The 14,948-nt window shown below is 41.2% G+C and overlaps 1 pseudogene; it reads left to right on the top strand.

Moving 5' to 3' along the window:
• Nucleotides 1-2,590: 2,590 nt before the first annotated feature.
• Nucleotides 2,591-6,547, top strand: LOC115360481 (uncharacterized; annotated as a pseudogene).
• The last annotated feature ends 8,401 nt before the right edge of the window (nt 6,548-14,948 follow it).

Here is a 14,948-nt window from a genome sequence, read left to right as displayed (position 1 = left end):
CAGATACCAGTGACCTGGAGCCAAGATGCAACACTGTCATAACCATAATCACAGTTAAAACACACCCTCAGGTATTAAAGCTACATCTGCAGGCAGGAATATACCAAGCAGGTTATTGTTGTCTCCTCTGTCTGTCTATTTTCCAGCCATAACCATAAAATTAATGGAGATACTGTAGATATTTCATTCCAAGTCCTAAGAGTGTATTTGCAGGGTCAGGGAGTAAATGTCAGCCAACTTTTCAGTGATAAAAATGCTATCTTTGATTATAATAGCAAGCTGGAGAATTGTTCAAGTAGATCTTCATTTTGCAATAAATCAATTTTCTTTGACAGTAAAAGTGTTAATGCTCATTGTGTCCATACTAGCATTGCACTGTTTAAGTTGGTGTTTTATGTTCCCCAAGTCCTCTTTTCCTTAACCCCCCCACCCCCCACCAAACTGAACCAATGCTCCCAACACACTTGGGTTGTATCATTACAGTGAATAGCAATAAAAATTTAAGCGATGATAGGAAAGTTTTAAATTAGTTTTTTACATTCAACTCATATCTCTTAAGACATATTTTCAATATGGATGAGTGCTGGCATTAGTACTGGCAAGAACATGAGCCATATACTATATCTGTACATAATCAATAACACAACACACATTATATTCTGTAACATTAATATGTTTTTTGAATAAGAGAGTATATCTTATTAAGGACTTTAGGTGTCAATTAACACCATTTCAGGTAATACTCACTGAAGAAAACACACCACACAGCTCCTGTATAGACTTACTTCAGGGATGTGTATGCCATATGCCACTGAGGGCCAGACATCTGCAGGTTTTAATTCCAACCAAGACCTATACCAGGTGGTTTCACTGATTCATTTCTTCCATAGAGCTCGGATGGAGTTCAGTGGTCTTTCCTATTCAAATCCACACACCAGGATGATCGGCTATGGGACAGCTTCCGTGTGAACTAACTTAAGCCAAGTCATTCACTGTCTGAACACAGAGCTATTGCAGCAAAGGCCAAAGAAGTGGAAAGGCATCTTACATTTCAGCTGGTGTCCGATATCGGTTTAAAGTTAATGACCACTTTTCTTCTCCACTAAAGTTTGGCCAAACATTTAAGAAGTAACATTAAACTTAATATCTTGGAGCACTCTGCTCGCATTTTCAGCCTGTGGGGTGATAAAAGGCACAGGAAGGACTTAGCCTGCACCATTTTTGGAAGCCAGTGGTGTGACGGTGAAAAATCATGTTGTTTCTTGTCTTTATCTGTTTCATTCATTTTGAAGCAGGAGGCTCCCAATGAAGCTCTCATTCTCGCATCAGTGAGGGAGTTAATGTACCAAACTTGGAGGATGTACTACACTTGAATGGAGCAGTAAATATGACAATTTAAGTATGAATCCAAAACTTAAGTAAAATGTATGTTTGATGCTGCTTACCAGTATGATTTGCTTGTTTGCAGTTGTTGAGTGGAGGAGCTAATAGGAGCACAGTTTTTGAAAATGTTACTCCAGCCTCATGGCAAACATCAGATATCAGATAAGTTTTTAGTACTGAGTCTAATTGCTTGTGTAACATCAGGACACATAGGTTCAATTATTCAAGCAATTTCTGCTTGAATAATTGAACATAGCCTGTCAAATATATTCAAACCTGACACGCTTTATAGATCCACTGACTTGTCATCACTTGGCAAAGCAAAGAACTCTACCTGCCATTTTGATTTGTATCAGCCAAGTAACCATGGCAAACAGGACACTGGCTGTTCTAGCTCAGTCATTCAAGCTCAGTGGCTCCTGTGGTTGAAGGCAAGCAAGTCAATGAAATCACCTGCTGTCAGTTTTGGTTGGAATGAAAACCTGCTCCTTGGCCCTCCTTAGTGCATATATGCTCATACCTGACTTAATGTGAAAAAACGGTGTTTTTGGAGAAGGAAATAAGGGATGCATTTCACTCTTGTTACATCTGCCCCCATGTCCTCCACGTCTCCCTAATTGGCTCACTAGGAACTGGTGTGTGAGGACCAGTTTGTCTAGAGCCACACCAGCTGGAACTGTTTAGTCGTTACTCAACTCTCTATATAAGCTCAGCTCTGCTCCTCATTCTTGTCAGATCCTTGCCATAACCTGTGTGCTCTTTGTTCGCAGTTCTCCATGCCTGGACCTTGCCTAGCCTTGCCAGCCCAGCCAGCATAATCCATGGCCCCCAGTTTTGGCCTGTTTCTTAGTTAATAGTTTTTGCCTTTCTGTTTTTTGCCTGGCTGGTAATTAAACTTCTGTTTTTGTGTTAATCCTGCCTGTGTGTGTTGAGTCTGCACTTGGGTTCAAGATTGACTATTCAACTTAACAACTCTCACAAGAGTCTTGTTGGATTACTTGGAGTATTTTGTCTCTGGCCCCACATTTGAAAATGTGATGAAGCTGCAGACTTTCAGCTACAAGATAAGCTGCTTTGAATGAACTTTTTCTGTTGCTGCAGTGCTAATTGGAGTGTCAGAGGCACTTGTACATTTATCTGCAGAATGTGCAGAGAACATTTTAATGACACACTGCAACCAGAAACACAACAAACCAGATGAACCTTGATGCCTCTTTGGTACCAAAGATTGTCTTGGCGTATAATTTGACAACCAGCAAAGCTACTGAAAAAAAATGTCATAATGACAGTGTGGTTCATTTGCACACAGTCTGTTATTATATGAAGGTGTTTACAGGCATATTATTTATATAAATAAAGGCCACTTTGAAATCTACATGGCCAGATTATGATAATACTCCACAGAGGTTTTGTTCAACAGCTCATACAGCAAAGCCCAGTTCTATGTGAATGCCTTTGCTTGCAGCAGCACCTGCAAAGCACCTGACAGCTTTTCGGTCAATGCATATTTTACTGCAAGCTCTATCACAGTGTATCTGGAAAACAGACATCACAGGTTTTATGAACATGTGAATTAACTTTAGATTGTTTTAGCAGAAGGTTCTGGGCTTTTCTGCATGGACATTGCACTTTATGCAAATGTTTTCCTATTATGAGAGTGGGAAGATAAACTGACAGACTCAGAGATTTATTTTCCAAAATACAAAGTGATAAAAAGTGAGACAAAGTGAGATTCCCTGAATCATCTGTATTCAGCAGAGCTTTGGATAAATGAGGTTGCAGTCTCACTATGAACTTTAATAACACTGTAAGTGTTGTAAACAACGAGCAAGACAAAGAAATTTCACTCATTTTTCCAGGATTAGTTGACTGAGCAGTTGAAGGGAAATTCCAGCTTTGGATATTCTTACACTGTTATATAACAAATTGTGACGCTCAGTGCACTGCAGAAGTTAGTTTGTGGTAAAGTGTCGTTGTTTACATTTTTGGTGTACTGTACACACAGGTAGACAGAGGGAGTGATTGTCGGTGTGTAAATTCCTTTGGAAAAAAAAAAAGAATTTAACCAGTAACATTGAAATAAATGGTTATGTAGTTACAGGCTGTTTGTGTTTATCAGGTATTACAACAGTTCTGCCAGAATCCCTTTACTTACCAAGTTAAAAAAAACTTCACAGCAGTCACACAGCAGTGCAACAGGATCTTGCAGAACAAAAGGACCTCACACACACTGAACTAAGACAGTGTAACACATGCAGTAGACAGTGGACTATACAATGATATTTTAAGTACAGTACAGGCCAAAAGTTTGGACACACCTTCTCATTCAATGCGTTTTCTTTATTTTCATGACTATTTACATTGTAGATTCTAACTGAAGGAATCAAAAGTATGAATGAACACATGTGGAGTTATGTACTTAACAAAAAAAGGTGAAATAACTGAAAACATGTTTTATATTCTAGTTTCTTCAAAATAGCCACCCTTTGCTCTGATTACTGCTTTGCACACTCTTGGCATTCTCTCGGTGAGCTTCAAGAGGTAGTCACCTGAAATGGTTTTCCAACAGTCTTGAAGGAGTTCCCAGAGGTGTTTAGCACTTGTTGGCCCCTTTGACTTCACTCTGCGGTCCAGCTCACCCCAAACCATCTGGATTGGGTTCAGGTCCGGTGACTGCGGAGGCCAGGTCATCTGCCGCAGCACTCCATCACTCTCCTTCTTGGTCAAATAGCCCTTACACAGCCTGGAGGTGTGTTTGGGGTCATTGTCCTGTTGAAAAATAAATGATGGTCCAACTAAACGCAAACCGGATGGGATGGCATGTCGCTGCAGGATGCTGTGGTAGCCATGCTGGTTCAGTGTGCCTTCAATTTTGAATAAATCCCCAACAGTGTCACCAGCAAAACACCCCCACACCATCACACCTCCTCCTCCATGCTTCACAGTGGGAACCAGGCATGTGGAATCCATCCGTTCACCTTTTCTGTGTCTCACAGAGACACGGCGGTTGGAACCAAAGATCTCAAATTTGGACTCATCAGACCAAAGCACAGATTTCCACTGGTCTAATGTCCATTCCTTGTGTTTCTTGGCCCAAACAAATCTCTTCTGCTTGTTGCCTCTCCTTAGCAGTGGTTTCCTAGCAGCTATTTGACCATGAAGGCCTGATTGGCGCAGTCTCCTCTTAACAGTTGTTCTAGAGATGGGTCTGCTGCTAGAACTCTGTGTGGCATTTATCTGGTCTCTGATCTGAGCTGCTGTTAACTTGCGATTTCTGAGGCTGGTGACTCGGATGAACTTGTCCTCAGAAGCAGAGGTGACTCTTGGTCTTCCTTTCCTGGGTCGGTCCTCTTGTGTGCCAGTTTCGTTGTAGCGCTTGATGGTTTTTGCGACTCCACTTGGGGACACATTTAAAGTTTTTGCAATTTTCCGGACTGACTGACCTTCATTTCTTAAAGTAATGATGGCCACTCGTTTAGTTGGCCACTTCTTTAGTTAGCTGATTGGTTCTTGCCATAATATGAATTTTAACAGTTGTCCAATAGGGCTGTCAGCTGTGTAGTAACCTGACTTCTGCACAACACAACTGATGGTCCCAACTCCATTGATAAAGCAAGAAATTCCACTAATTAACCCTGATAAGGCACACCTGTGAAGTGAAAACCATTTCAGGTGACTACCTCTTGAAGCTCATGGAGAGAATGCCAAGAGTGTGCAAAGCAGTAATCAGAGCAAAGGGTGGCTATTTTGAAGAAACTAGAATATAAAACATGTTTTCAGTTATTTCACCTTTTTTTTGTTAAGTACATAACTCCACATGTGTTCATTCATAGTTTTGATTCCTTCAGTTAGAATCTACAATGTAAATAGTCGTTGGAATGTAGTATACAGTGTTCTTCATCATCTCTAGCATTGTGTCCAAGAGACTCTCCAACTTCCTGTTGAAAAACAAGTACATCGACACATCTGTGCAGAAGGGAGACATACCAGGAGTCCCAGGTTGCCTGGAACACACAGGTGTGGTGACCCAGCTCATCAGCAAGGCAAAAGAAGACAGAGGAGACCTGGCAGTACTGTGGCTAGATCTCACCAATGGCTCAATAGCCCACAAGCTGGTGGAGGTTGTATTGGAGAAACATCACGTGCCCCAGAGGGTGAAAGACCTCATCCTGGACTATTACAGCAAGTTCAGCTTGAGAGTCTCCTCTGGCAAGTTAACATCTGACTGGCACCAGCTGGAAGTGGGGATAATTGTACCATCTCAGTGCCATCTCAGTACCATCTCAGTGACCCTCTTTGCACTGGCAATGAACATGCTGGTCAAGGCAGCTGAAACAGAATGCCGAGGCCCCCTCAGCAAGTCTGGAGTAAGTCAACCTCCCATCAGAGCCTTCATGGATGACCTCACAGTGACAACAACAGCTGTACCAGGAGCAAGGTGGATCCTCCAGGGGTTGGAGAGGCTCATGGCATGGGCACGCATGAGCTTCAAACCTGCAAAATCCAGGTCCTTGGTTCTAAAGATCTAAAGAAGGGGAAGGTCATAGACAAATTCCGCTTCAGCCTGGGAGAACATCAAATCCCGTCAGTCCCTGAGAAACCAGTGAAGAGCCTTGGGAAGGTCTTCAACTGCAGCCTCAACGACAGAGACAACAACAACAACATCAAGGCAACCAATGCTGACCTGGAAGGCTGGTTGAGAACAGTGGACAAGTCTGGGCTCCCTGGTTGATTCAAGGTTTGGGTCTACCAGCATGGAATCCTCCCAAGACTCCTCTGGCCTCTGCTCAACTATGAGGTCCCTATGACTGTGGTGGAAGGTTTTGAGCAAAAGGTGAGCAGCTATCTACGCATATGGCTGGGACTGCCACGCAGCCTAAGTAACATTGGCCTGTATGGGAACACCAACAAGCTCAGGCTCCCCTTCAGCTCGGTCAGAGAGGAGTTCATCGTGGCACGGGCATGGGAACACCTGCAGTACTCTGGATCCAGAGATGCAATGTCCGGGGCAGGGATTGTTGTGAGGACAGGGAGGAAGTGGAGGGCAGCTGAGGCAGTCCAACAAACTGAAACTTGACTGAAGCACAAGGCCATCGTTGGATCAGTGGCGCAAGGCAGAGCCGGTCTTGGGAGCCAAACAAGCCAAGGTACAGTTGAACAGTAGATACACAGTAGAGTCCTAGCAGCTGCAGCTTGTATGACTGTTAGTGGGTCAGAGCAAAGGCACATGATGTGTGTGTGCATGTGTGTGTGTGTGTGTGTGTGTGTGTGTGTGTGTGTGTGAGAGAGAGAGAGAGACAGAGAGAGACAGAGAGAGACAGAGAGAGAGAGAGACTTTTGGTTGCCTTAAGCCTGCTGTACATTAAGATGTTAGCATAGCTATGTACACTAAAAGCTCATATTTTGGAAAACAGTAGATCATTTTATGATACTAAACCACAAGTTTTTAATGGTTCTACTAATGCCAAGCCAGGTGGTGAAATTTTCATTGCTTTTTCAAAAAGTTGCCACACATTTTATATCTAAAACTAGATGCTGCTTTTTATAAGCCATTTGTTTATCCTGACTTGTGGAGCATCAGTCTTTCATTTAAGTTCAGAAACACTTGGAGAATTTCACATTTCTGCCCCCACACCTATGGCATCTTTTCTTCAACTGCTTTGGGTTTTGTTTGATTTGTTGCAACCACTTTGATGGTCAAATCCCTGAGACAGTTTGTGTGACCCCCCCACCCTCCTCTCTTTCCCTCTCCCTCTCCCCTACACGCATAAGCAAGAGGCCCTGGGTCAGAGCCCAGACAGAGCGATTTGGCTCGCAGGTTGGAGTGACTGGCACTGGGAGCTTTGGAGCATCAATGGTACGTTTAAAGCTCACCTCTGGAGAAAGGTTTCACGGATACTTTGACACTGTCCTCAGCTCGGAGGGACAGGTATTGGTTAAGGTGCTCAGATGTCAAAGCCAAGGTAACCTTTTGAAGTTTTATTTTCAGCATCAATCAGTACTGTACCCTGGGAAGCTTGTTAAAACTGTGGCTAACACATGAAAGCACAAAGCAGATGAAGCGAGTGTGCTGAACTGCTCATTTGTTTTGTGCTTGTGTTTTGTGATTTATTGATTATTAGACCTGAATATTTTCTGCCTTTTGCTGGATTGGATTTAGAGAGGTATAGGTGCCAGTCGAGTAGGGGTTTCTCTTTATAACTTGGTATCATTCCCTGATGATAATCTGAAATTTATCACACAAGGTGTTTGACCTGATTTTAGGGCATATGATTATAACTAGTAGGGAATCTGAGTGATCATGTTGCTGTGTGGGCATGTTCTGTTTAAATGCATCACTCTGAGAAGTCCGATCAAGTCTTAGCACCAGATCTACAAGCGGACATTAATGCCATACGTCATATTGGCACTGTATTTTTCCTGTTCTCAATTATTTGATCATTTATTAAATTCATGTTTAGTCTAGGCACCATGTAGAGTAAGACACTAAAATGTACAGTGCAGATACACAACAGAGCTACCTGTACCTGCCTGTCAATATAGACTCAGTGATGGTACAATTAATGCTTTTAATCCTTTATCACCGGTTGCACTCCCACAGTTGTTGAGTGGAAATGAAAAAGTTTACTATGACACCAACCAATGATCAGTTACCAGACCTGTACTTCAAAGGTTTTACTGAGAAAGAGAGGAAAATAGGATTTTCCAAACATTGCATCTTAGCAGTCAAGCAGCAGGTTTATTTAAAGGGCTATTTCGGTAATCAACAAAGAAACATAAAGTACCTGGCACATAAACTTTGGTAACAATTTTAATTATAATAATTTTGTGGAGGTTTAAACTGCTGGGGTCAAATTGACCCCAAACATAAAAGATGTTAGTAAATTTGAACATAACAGGAGGGTTAAGAATGTGGGTTCATTCCACATTCTTAATGTAGTATAACTTACAAGTTAATAGCCTATTTTCTTTTTAGAATCCGGGGACTGTATAGTTCAAGATAATGATGATTAACTCCAATCTGAATCTGTGTGTGTGTGTGTGTGTGTGTGTGTGTGTGTGAGAGAGAGAGAGAGAGAGAGAGAGAGTGTATGTGTGTGTGTGTGTGTGTGTGTGTGTGTGTGTGTGTGCATATACTGTATATAATTAATGTAACTGAATAATGTATGCCTGCTGCACATGCATTTTTTTTTTTTTTTATGTGAGAGCCTCCTCTGGATTCCCGCCCTGTGTTTACTTTGGCTGGGTTGCCCTCCTGTGGCCCTGCCCCCACCCACCAGTGGAACAGATCAAGGCCTTATTGCCATTTACCTCAACTGGAGCAGAACACACCACAGCGCCTGAGCAGCTACCCCACTGACTGAATGGGCATACTGTGGAGAGACGGCTGATTGGCTTGACCTGGTCTGGTTGGGCTAGTTCACAATGCAGGTGCATATTATGAAGTGGACATGGTTAAATGATGCAGTTAAATCAACTCAGGTATTTGCAAACGAGCAGCAAGGCTATATTAACCACTTGGGGGCGCCATCCAATCAACAATATTTCCTACAGGGTGCCTGTGGTACTCTGGTAATTAATGCTATATCTTATAATAGTCCTATAATTGTCTTGTAAGAATTTATGGTATAGGTGGTAATTTTACATATCAATTTGTAGCTATCTTGTTATATATGATGGTCTTTGTTTATATTGTATTACTAAAGAACTTATGGAAATTGCCACAGTGACTTATAGTTTATGTGATATGAATACAATATCTGTCAAAAAGTGATTATACGATAGCTATTGTTCTTTCCCTGACATAATATACAGTGTTTTCACTGAACTGATTTAAAAGTTTGATATTTTACATGCTTTTTTTTTTTTACAATCCAAGGACTAATCAGTAAGGTGTGACAACAATATAGTTGATTGCACACAAATAACTAAACAATAAATTCAAATAACAATAACAATAATAACAATGTAAGTTAATAATGTATTTTTTTTAAAGAAAGAAATGCCACTCCTTTAACAAATGTACACACAAAAAATCTTGTTGATCTTATGGCATCCAGTCCACTAAGTTTTTATGAACATGCATAATTCTGCCAAATTTAGAAACCAGACCATTACATCAATGGTGTGAGCTCGGAATGGTTTCACAGTAAATTAACTTTAGCAACATATAAATAGTTATCTGAACTTAAACATCAAAATGAGCTATGAATTCTTGTGAGCAGTTTCAAAACAGAAAACTTGGCCACATCTGATGGAAAACCTTTCCTGGGCACTGTCACTTCCCCTTCTCCATTATTTGCACTTCATTTTCCATGGTTTTGTTTGTGTGTGACGCCTCATTTCCAGATGGGAGAAAGAAGTGAAATTTCACTGGTAAAAACATATTTTCAGGTACTAAACTCATCAGTACTTCTCTTTAAGGACCACTATTCCTGTTCTTGACTCTGTGTAAAGTATGTGAAACAGAAGTGAAAATTCACCGATACATGCATGTTATTTTTGTACTGTATGTATAACACAAGTCAAAGCTGAATCTGTATGTTATTCCCCTTTTAGTGTATTGCTGCTTCACAAGGCTGAGTTCACAGGATTATACCGCACTGTATAAGATTAGGATTAAAAAGGTTTCCGTTTCATTGAAGTGCTATCTAACCATCATTATGTGATAATTAACCTCCTCCTTGGGCACGGTCTCAGGTCAGTCATGAGAAAAGGCTGTATTTGACAGACCAGGAACATGAGAAGATGTCGGTGTGAAGAGTCTCACCACATTTGACAGCTGTTTGAAGTCAGCTGATTTATTCCAGCCCACAGTGCACATGACTGTCTCTGATCTGTTCCTTCCCTGAGAGCAGCTTATTTTTCTTTCGCCTGATTATTTGCATTTACATTTCAGATCCTAAGCTGACGTTCTTTTCCTGAGCAACAAATAGTAACCAGTTAAGAGTTTAATACTTAGCTGAAGGAGACTGCAAAAGCCATAGCCTGTTGGTGATGTTGGAAACACTGACATTTCAGGGCTCAAACCTGTGAACATATTCTCTAAATCCACATTTTCTTGCTCCCCACACCTTCTTTTTCACATTTATTGGATTTGTGTCATTTTGTGTTTGCTTAGTGTTTATCTTGTATAGGAAATTACATAAGTGGATTGCAACAAGGAGATTAAAAAATTACTGCCCCCGCAACATTAGCACCCACTTTAGGCTTATGACTGTGGGTGCATTTTTTCAGGACATTCAAAAACATTTGATCACTTCAGTTGTCTTATGGAGACAATTCATTTGGGATGGTGACCATGAGACTATTTTTCTGTCTTTATGAATTTATGTGAACCACCACTATGAGCTGTTGGTGAACCTCAGTCACGAGTTCACTGTTAGCTATAGCTGTGTTCCATTTGGACATGCGAGCTTGCCACTTACGTAGCAGCCGGAGTGGATTACCAGTTTGATGGTAATCCGATGATAATTTTACCATAATTTAGCTACAGGCTAATATGTGCTGTTGGGTCTGGTCAACAAAGCTGCCATGTGCCAATCAGATTTTGAAGTGCATCCAAGGATTTGGGAGGCAAGCTTAATCCAACATGCATCTAAAATACAGATAACATTGCAGCATCAAGTTGACCACTTCAGTTATCAGCTATCTAATCAGTTTTTTAAGCCTCTGGTCATTTTGCTGAGAATATTTTAATTGTGAATTGCATCACATTGGAAATTCCAGCTGCATCTCCACAGATGCAAGATGCAGATGCTCATTTCACTTTTCAGAACATGAGTGCAAATAAAGAGTGGTGTTTCATAGCAATGACACTGTGTGTCCTTGTTTTCAAATAAAGTATGTATCAGGATAACAATAATGTGCTTCATAGTGTTTGTGAATACATGTGCTTTAGTTGAATGGTATTTCTTGAAAGGACTGGAGAATCAAGTCCTTCCAGCCACAACTGTGAAATTAGTGGTGCCTGATTGGCCAACAACTATTGACTAACCAGCTCCTCTACAGTAATTCAAATGACCACAGCCAACTGAGTGGAGGCTTTCCAGTTGAAATGCTAAAAATATGTCTGGTTGGAGGAATCCCTAAGACAAGTGACAGGAACACAGTTTTGATGTGTTGATTGAAGTCCAGAACAGCCTAAATAAGCTGAAATTCCAATATCTTTACTGTAGGGCACCTTTAAGTTTTACACCTTTTAATGCAATTAAGTTGTGTTTTAGACACCCTCAATGCAATTACAGATGCCTTAAAGCAAATTAGTCAACCGAAAACACTATATCAACAATACCAACAACCAGAGATGATACATACGTTAAAAGTGACAGCACAGGCAATAGCCCCCATCACTGTACCTAACCCATTTACATCACATTACGCTTGGTATGTATTTATGGAAACTACCTCAGGCTACCTCCATGCATTTAAATTTACATGAGATTTATGGAAGGAAGGACCACATAAACCATTTTTAAGGCATATTTTACCTCCTCAAAGAGAGGAGAGATATCAATTGTCATGATTTTTTGTTTCCTGTACTGCTCATCTCTCGGGTGCTGGGGTGAGAAGACATTCGATTCCAATATTATGGAGTATTCGCTCTCTCTTTGACCTTCTGCAAGCCCGCAAACTAATGAGTGGGAATATATAAGGAGCTTTGGCATCACACTATAGCTTAGAAATCCGCCTTTGATGTGAAAAGGTCATCTGGTGGAAGATATTTTTTCTCCAACAATGTGAGAGGAAGGGCCCTAGGTTTTGTACAGTTTTGAGACCAAACAATGTCTTGAGGTGCATTTCATTTAACTGTGATTGGGAAGATGGAGACACACCAAGAAATGAGATGTAATGAAAATGGACCATTGGACCAAAGCCTAGCAACCTGTTTTCTCTTTAATTGTACCAGCCGTCAAGCATAAGATAACTTTGAGCTGCATTTAAAGCACTCTGCCTTGTTACTAGGTTACAGGAGGGTAAATTTTACCCTGCCAATCAAATGGTGTAGATTTCATATCTGAGAATATTAGTTTTACAGTGAGCCACCCTGTAAGCCACACAGGCAGACATATTAAGAAAATACTTTGCATCCAGCCACCCAGGTCTCCCATCATTTAATGGTGACATTCATGTAAACTGGAGGTACACATGAATGAGGTTTACCCCAATCATTTTCTCCTAAATGTGAAGCAGAGTAAAAATTAACAGACAACATACATGACTGATTCATCCACAGGGGAGGGGTGAGGTGAAAGATTTAAAAAGCCTGATATAGCTGAATTGCCTTTTCACAGTCCCAACTACTGAAAACCATTCTGGCCTGCGCCCACTCTTTCTGACAAGAAGAAAACGGACCCTGACCCACCGCTGGATCTCGGCTCAAGCAACGCCCACACATCAACCTTTCAGCACACAATGATGAAAAGCTAGCCTTAATCTGCAATGTAGATGGGGATTTCATGCATGGCACCATCATGCGAATTTTCCCAGGACTATCAAAGAGCAGGCCTACACATCTGCCAGACTCAATAAAGAAATGATATTAAAGAGTAAGTTAGTGTTCAGTTCACCACTTGCTTGCCTATTTGCGTACAAAACAGGAGTAAAACGATGCATATCCAGTCTTCTTTACTGGGTGCTGAACAGCAAAAATGTTTAATTACATTTCCATGATAGCTGAAACATATAGCTATAGGCACATAGGTAAAGTTTATTTGACTGGCATTACAAAAATGTACCTTGAGATTAGCCATAAAAAGGAAATCATTAGAAATTAGGTTAAGTTTTCTGAAACTTTTCTATGTCAAGGTTCCACAGACAGATGTGCTTTAGACTCTGAACCCTGAGTTGATAAGGATTTCTCCCGATTTGAGGACTTGTGTTATTATATCTGACAAGGCAGGTAACACTGGGTAAAGTGAAACCTATAAAAAGATTAGTCATCAGCCTGTGTGTCTTCTTTGGTAGAGGGAAATAAAAGTGAAATTTAACTATTGCTCATTTTGCCAAGAATTCCCCAGTGAAACCACACTGTAGAAAGCAGTGAATTAGGTCAAAGGTCAAACAGAGTGGAACTATGACAGCAAATTAAAAATTTTGCTAACTTTTTTTTTTCACCCTTGAAAGTTTGTTGTTAAATGTATTTGTAAATGTTTTTCTTTGTCTTTCCTTCCATAAATGTCATGTACATTGGAAATTGTGGCCTAAATCTTGGTGTGATTTTTGACTGTAGTCTTTCACTAGTCACTCTTATCAAAAACACTATGAAAACTGCCTTTTATCACCTCCGCATTATTGCTAAATTTAGGCCGATGCTAAGTATGGCTGATACAGAAACTATTATTCATGGATTTGTCATGTCTCTCCTCGATAACTACAATGTTGTGTACTCTGATTCACCTGCCTCTCATACCAAATGTCCTCGGCTGGTCCAAAATGCTGCTGCCAGAATCCTGACCGGAGCAAAGAAGTTTGACCACATCACACCTGTCCGGGGCTCCTGTCATTGGCTCCCAATTCATGTCAAGACAAATTTCAAGGTCCTTTTATTGACTTACAAGGGGACACACACTTTCTGCCAGTTTAGGTGTCTCTCAGTCTCGTTTTCTTAATCGTCTCAACCTTAAGTCTTGACTGTTTTTTTTTTTTTTTTTAATCTTACGAACTTGTTCTCCTTTGTCTGTGTGCATGGTTGTTGTCTGTATTTTGCTGAATTGATGTGGCTCCTACCTTTAGCTCGGTGGCCTGGCTCTGTGCCCGTGCCCTGCTGTATCTGGTCCTGCTCATCCTGCACGGTCCTGTTTACTCCTACACCTTCCACAGTCATTACCTTTGCTGCATTCATGCATTTATGCACCATACTCTTTATTTGCTTTACTAAGTCCTGGTACCCCCCACTCTCTGTGTGTGTGTGTCTCATTTGCTTAAGTATGAATACCCTGTGTGAGTGTAACTGTCTTACTCCCAAGTGTGCCCACCCCCATGTCCCTTCATCCTTTCCCATCATCTTCCTTGTCCTCTTCATCCCCCTCATCCTTGCTGTGGTGGTGGCTACATGGCTGATCATTGTACTGTGCTCCTGTGACTCTGTGCCTTGCCTGTGTCTTCCTTTTCATTATGACTGTAATATTAGTAATTTACCCACTGGGTAGGGACCTATTGCACATGTGTTTGGCCATGAAGTAGTGTCTTCTCTCTGTCGTCCTTGTCAAGATTTCTTCCATTCTTTCCTGTTCCACCCTAGGAAGTTTTTTTCCTGCCTGCTATGAGGATTAGGTCATGGACTGTCCTCCTGTTAAACATGTGGGTCTGCAATGCCCTTTGAGACTGTAAACAGTGATATTGGGTTTTAAATAAGCTTGAAGTTGACCTTGATCTTCAGTTTACCCCGACACCTCCACATTGCGCCCACGTATTTTTTTCACGTGTAAATACTTTGTGGTTATTAATTTGCTTTTCAAACCAGCGACGGAGGAAGGCGGGGCTTACAATTAAAAACCACGACGTGATTGGATGAGAGCTGAGTTGCACGTGCTCCTTCTTTACGCCTGCTGGGGTCTCAACCT

The sequence above is a fragment of the Myripristis murdjan genome, chromosome 6 (assembly GCF_902150065.1).
Source record: "Myripristis murdjan chromosome 6, fMyrMur1.1, whole genome shotgun sequence".
NCBI lineage: Eukaryota > Metazoa > Chordata > Actinopteri > Holocentriformes > Holocentridae > Myripristis > Myripristis murdjan.
This window is presented reverse-complemented; position numbering and strand designations above follow the sequence as displayed.